At 37.8% G+C, this 6,197-nt stretch overlaps 1 protein-coding gene across 1 annotated transcript in view; it reads right to left on the reverse strand.

The window, feature by feature from the left end:
- LOC122804919 (dual specificity protein phosphatase 10-like) overlaps positions 1 to 5,640 on the reverse strand; it is a 74,643-nt gene extending 69,003 nt beyond the window's left edge. The window contains exon 1 of the mRNA XM_044075130.1: positions 5,534 to 5,640. The gene's annotated coding sequence lies outside the window, so the exon portion shown is untranslated. The remainder of the gene's footprint in view (positions 1 to 5,533) is intronic.
- Between the last annotated feature and the right edge of the window lie 557 nt (positions 5,641 to 6,197).

The raw sequence follows: 6,197 nt of genomic DNA on the forward strand, positions 1-6,197 counted from the left end.
TAATCCGGTGATGTACACAGACACACATAAGTTACCTAACAATTGCCCCATCTCTGGAACAAATTGCTCCAGTACATTCAGCAGGGTTACACCCTTGTCTCCTTCAAGACTAGCCTTGAAGACTAGATAGGAATCTTTAACTTAATTCCGAGCCTAACATGTTTTGTCCTCCTGGAAATGGGGGGGTGGGGGGGGGGGGTGGGAGGGTCATCTTAAGGGTGATACCTGGCAAAGCGTACATGATCTTTAGAGTCACTACACACACACACACACACACACATATAATAACATGTATAACACACATACACACATGCACGTATTTGCATATGTGTTGTAGCAGTGCTTGCTACAGAATGTCACTATTGCTAGCCATGTTTCTGCAGGAACACAGCAGCCTGTCCTGCAAATACAAGTAAAAGTAACTGCAAAATAATGCAGTTTCCTAAATGACCTTTGTACTCAGTATAGCCATTTCGGGATTGTGTTAAAGCTGTTATTCATAATGCGTAGCTCATCTGCATTATGTACTGAATACTTGGTACTAGCCTGATGCACAGGTAGCCTATCACTTAGCATTCTGTGCACTTTTCTCTGAAATCAGAAGTCTTTGCCCTCTATTTTTCTGTGCATTGGCCCTAATCAGTACAGACCATATCTTTGACTCTCACCTTAAAGTAATAACTACTCAGTGTATTTCATAGACAAAAAAAAAACATAGAAAGTGATTCCCTTAAAACAAATGCAGTTCTTCAGCTGGCCAGTGATGAGGCTATGTGCTTGTATGTTCATACAGTTAATATACTTCAGGGTTAGACCATTGCCGCATTCTGTTCACATGGCTCTAATGCTACAGTGGCAACTTAATTTAATATTTACATACAAGACTATGTATGAGTATAATCTTGTTTTGCCTGCCTAGTTGCTCCTCATATTGCAAATTATTCCAATGAAAATAATAATGGCATCATAGTATTACAACATCAGACGTAAACAAGCAGAGTCAGCAGGTACTACCAAAACTGTGAATTACGGAAGGACATATTTACAGAATCATGTGAAATATAAATGACATTTTTGTCATGCTATCTACTGGCTTTGTCTCAGGGTCACACAACCTGCAGCTATACGGTACTGGAACGAAATCCAGTAAGCAGGTTCCTTTGTATCTTGTATCTCTAACCTATAGTTAGTGTAACTACCAGGCTGCAAAAGATAACAATTATTTTGTCAGACTAGTGAATAACTGATGATGGATTGTGCAAAAGATACTACTTACAAAGACTCCAGTAAAATCAAGCCATCTGGTTTAGAAACCCAGCAGCAGCACGATAACTTAAAGAGTCAGTGTAACTCCACTAAGGTCATAGGTGAATGCTCCTCATAAGGTCAAGGTTCAGGATGGCCCATGAACTATGTACTTTGAGTGATACTTCATGTACTGTAAAATAAGGCACTGCATTCAAGTATGAGCAGGGCATATACACATTAAATCCAAACTAAACAAGTTTAGTGCAGTAAACTGGAATTTACAAAGTATTGCCTGCATTTTTGCCAGTTTTGCAGGAAAATGTGATTTAGCTGAGATGTCAAAATACTGCAAAGCTTTGAGTTTACAAACAGGTATGACTCACAACATTGCAGCCAAAAACCAGTCAACAGCCTCTTTGTAGTCCCAGAACATTTAATCAACTTGCAGCACTAACCTGCATTTTCAAAGATTCACCCAAACCCCAATGTAAAAGTAAGCTGTTATCTGAGTTTCAGACAGAACTCATGGGGCATGGTCCATGACTCTGAAGACAAAACAAGCAAAGTTGGGCAGATGGCGAGCTTTTTCTATGACTGTCTGAACAGTGCCAAAACCTAGGCATAAGTTGTAAAAACTGCACGCACTTAATCTCTTCCTTCACAAGGGAGAGGGTGCTACCCCTCCAACTCCTTGGCAGCAAAAGGAAAAAGCCATGGATGGAACTTTCTGATGTGGTTGTTTGGCACAGTGGGCCTTGTGTTTATTTTGTCAATTCAAATTACATCATTCTGTGTAAAATGACTAGAATGACCCACGAACAGAAACTTCTGCTTAAGGGATTAAGTTTCATTGTACTCTGATGACCTCAGACTCCTTCAGGCACAGTACTGCCACTATCTCATACAACTGCTAGAATGAACAGTAAACAGCAGCTAAGAAGTAAAAACACAGTTTCACTGTTTAAAAAAAATCTATTTCACTAAAAGTTCTGGCACCTGTCCCAGTGCTCCTACGATAGTGACTTCATTACCATGTTTTCTATACTTCTTTTTAAACAAGTTACTGATATTTACTCAGTATATGTTATTCCTCAGGCTTGAAACATATCATTCTGAAAAAAAAATGTGTATGTACAACACCTAAGTGGGCTCACTAGGACCCTGCTTTGGATTTTAAAAAGGGAAAGTTACCTGAAAGGAAAAGTAGTGCTAAATTAAAATATCACAGAATCCCACTCTAAAACAATGTTATATACTACTGAATTCAGATACAGAACAATAGAATTGCTTTACCCCATCTGCCAGGAAGTACAAACTGTTTTGTTTTCAGGTTACAAATCTGACAAAAAATGTTTATAAATCAGCACTTAACACATTAAGAATGCCAAGATCAGTATCCTGAATAAATAAAATCATGGTACCAGACCATTAGCTATTTTAAATGTATCATTTACACTTCACTAAAGAGTTAAGCTTTTGTTTGCCACCCAAATTACTCTGGTTCCACAGCTGATGACATCAGATGGTATTCATGAAGCTGTGTGATTTGTAAAAAATTGCTTCAAGTCCCCTAAGCAGTCAACCCAAAGAGTGGTGTCTCTGGTGCATCAGCAACCTATATATGTACGTATGTATGTCTTTCACCCTCTCTCTACATAGATGAGACACACACACACACACACACACACACACACACACACACACACACACACACACACACACACACACACACACACACACACAGCTAGTCTGATTTCTCTGTTCTTGTTCAGTTTTGAGAACGTGTATTTCCTACTCAAAACTCTTCCTGTTGCCCCACCATGGTCCTTTGAAGGATTCTCCCTCCCCTTCTTCTTTCTATGAGAAGGTTTATTCTATAGCAGTGTTTTTCACAATTTTCTATCTTGCTTACTATTTTTTGCCCTTTTACATTTTGGGATCGTCCCTTAGGTTTTCTATTTAACTAGCATGCTCAGGAAAATACATCATTTAATTTTAATTCCAATACATTTTAGAACTGTAGAGAAGCCTTACTCCACTATGAGTTCAAGGGTTGTGAAGACCAAGCATGCCTTGAGTTAAACTTATTCTTGGGAGGATTATCTCATCTGTGTTCTTCTCTTGCAATAACTCTCACTTTTCACTAGCCATAGTGCTGCAAGGGATGATAAAGTGGTCAAGTCTTTCAGAAAAAGTTCTGCACAACTAGCTAACTAACCAACTAACTAAATAAAGTATTAGGAAAATTACAAAAAAAAAAAAAATACAAATGAACTTATTATGAACTAAAATCCACTGCCGGGCTAGCAACTAAGCACTTTCAACCTTGTAGGATAGACATTAAGATTTGTAAATTGCCCTTATTCAAAGTGAGCATACATGTATCACAAAGGACTAGGAGCATCAGTGTAATATTAAAAAAAAAATATGGTGTCACTGTCATCTTGTATTCCTATAGTATCTGCTGAGAACTTTCTATGTGGAAACAGCTAATGTGCAGTTCCAAATGGTCAGAACTGGAATGCTGCAAGAGCTCATCATACAAAAACGTTACATAAAGAATCCATCCTTACACAACAAAGGTTATAATGTCTCTGTCTGTACATCTCATTCTCTTTAGTTGCACTTTTTGAACAATCCCTTTTTCCTTCAAAAGAAGCCGCAATTAAGAATTAATCTAAAATGCTGACAATCTGGCTTCTATACACAGTTTAAACCACCACTGCAGAAAACAATGATCACAGATACTGCATACAAATCATTATTCAATTTCTAAACATTTTCGGGGAGAAGTGGTCTTTGGAAGTTCAATAGTTGACACCTCCCTCGCTTGTTTGTCTTATAACATACTATAGCTGCATATATAAATATATATATATATATATATATATATATATATATATATGTATGTATATACGGGTGCTATGAGATTAGGGCCCTTTTTCTGAAATCCTACTCTACATAATGGTGCTAGGACGTTTTTTCTTAGAATGTACTGCCAGGACCTTTATTCTTAGAATGTACTACATGTAACAGTACAAGGAGCTTTTTTCTTGCAATGTAGTATAAACAACGCAGAACCTTTTTTCATACAATGTACTGTATCTAATGCTGCTAAAATGCTGATCCTCCTCCGCCCACAGCTAAAGGCAGGTGTTAAAATCCCTTTAATCTACACACTGCACATTCTGCAGCTACATTCCTGCAATGCACTATAACGAATTTGTCAGAAATGTCTTAGGTTGAACAAAAAACTGCTAGACTGAGCACAGCTTTATCTTCTTATTAAAATATACCCTTCTTACTTAATACAACAATACAAACAGTTTGTTATCCACTACTGTTTTATCCTATGAATTTGAAAATATTCAGCAAGCATTCACAAAATGAAACCATCCACCCACAACAGCTACTTGCTATGTGTCAAAACAAAACATCACCCTCTTAACCTTCAACACAAATATGATTTACAATAGCGTGTGGCCAAGACACAACATTATGATTAAAACATCACTTTCTTAAGTACGTACCCTCCTAGAATAGCAGCTCACAGAGTAAAATGCAACTGTTAATGTAGTGTGTGCCTGTTTGAATGCATACATATTTAGGGTAATTACACAATAAGTGTCTTCCTTTTTACATCACTTATCTGGTGGCTGAACAAAGAGGTCATACCCTACAATGCACCATCACACAACACACATTGTAGCTAGTATTATATACATAATCCAGCATAGAAAGTACATTAAAATGTTTAGGGGATCACTGCATTTCCAGTCTTAATGGGTTAAGGAATCAGCATGCACAAAGACGACAACATTACATAGTAGGATAAATCATATTTCAAAACACACAAACAAATGCATAATCAGGTTAAGAACATAAGTATCCAAAGATAGTAGGCTTTCCTAGACAATCCACCTAAAGGATAGATAATCCACCAAGATAAACTGGATATTAGAGAAATTAGAGCCATACTTTTTGGAGGAGGTTATAACATATTTCCAGCTCACCATACACATTAATTGCAGCAATTTTTCACATCAAAATGCAAAATATGCATGAATAATAAGCAAACAGTCCCACACAGTAAAAAGTGCAGTACGTGCCCCGCAGGTGAGATCTGACTGTAGCCGTTTGGGTATCCTGTCGTGCACGAAAAATAAGATAACGTCACCTTTTGAAAGGTATGGATTCAGCACAGTAAAAAGTATGTAGTATTTCCTGTACATTGACGAAATAACACTACGGGCTAACCGATTAGCTGCAGCAGTTTTATACTCACAGCAATGATCCTCTTTGGCTTGAAAGGGATTGGGGGAGACTCCTCGTCCCGGGCAGTGCGGTTTTCCACCGCAGATCACTTCTCACTCGTTTCTCTGACTGTTTGCCTCGTCTCGCCGGCTGTTATCTCTGTTGATAAATAAATGAAGGGGCGCCCTCCAGCAGGATGACATCACCTCTAGCCAATTGAAAAACAGAACTTGGAAACAAAAAAAATTAAAAAAAGGAAACACTACACGCAGTAGCACGTGATCACACTTACTCATTGTCCATTGTACCAATGAGAAATTTGTGGAGGAAAGAACAAAAAAGTTAGCAATTCAGTTGATCTGAAACAAAAAAAGCCATCGTATGTAGTGTGTATGTACGCAGACACATACATATATATGTATACATGCATACGTATATATGCATATACATATATGTGCGGAAAAGAGAGCCAGTTTTATCATTCTAATAATTTCACATAATGTGTAATTGCTTTATACCAGCAGAAGTAGAGCTTTTATTTATTTCATTTGCGAACATTTTGTTTATTTCGTCTGCAGCGCTCAGTTGGGAGTCATATAGTTATTTCCACATTACATGCTGGCAGGCTGCTGCCTATCCGTGCCTTTGTTGTTCACGTCCGCTTCTGAAATGCATTAGTGGGTGCTGCTGTAAAG

Source organism: Protopterus annectens, chromosome 6.part0, assembly GCF_019279795.1.
Source record: "Protopterus annectens isolate FY-2018-M chromosome 6.part0, PAN1.0, whole genome shotgun sequence".
Lineage (NCBI taxonomy): Eukaryota > Metazoa > Chordata > Ceratodontiformes > Protopteridae > Protopterus > Protopterus annectens.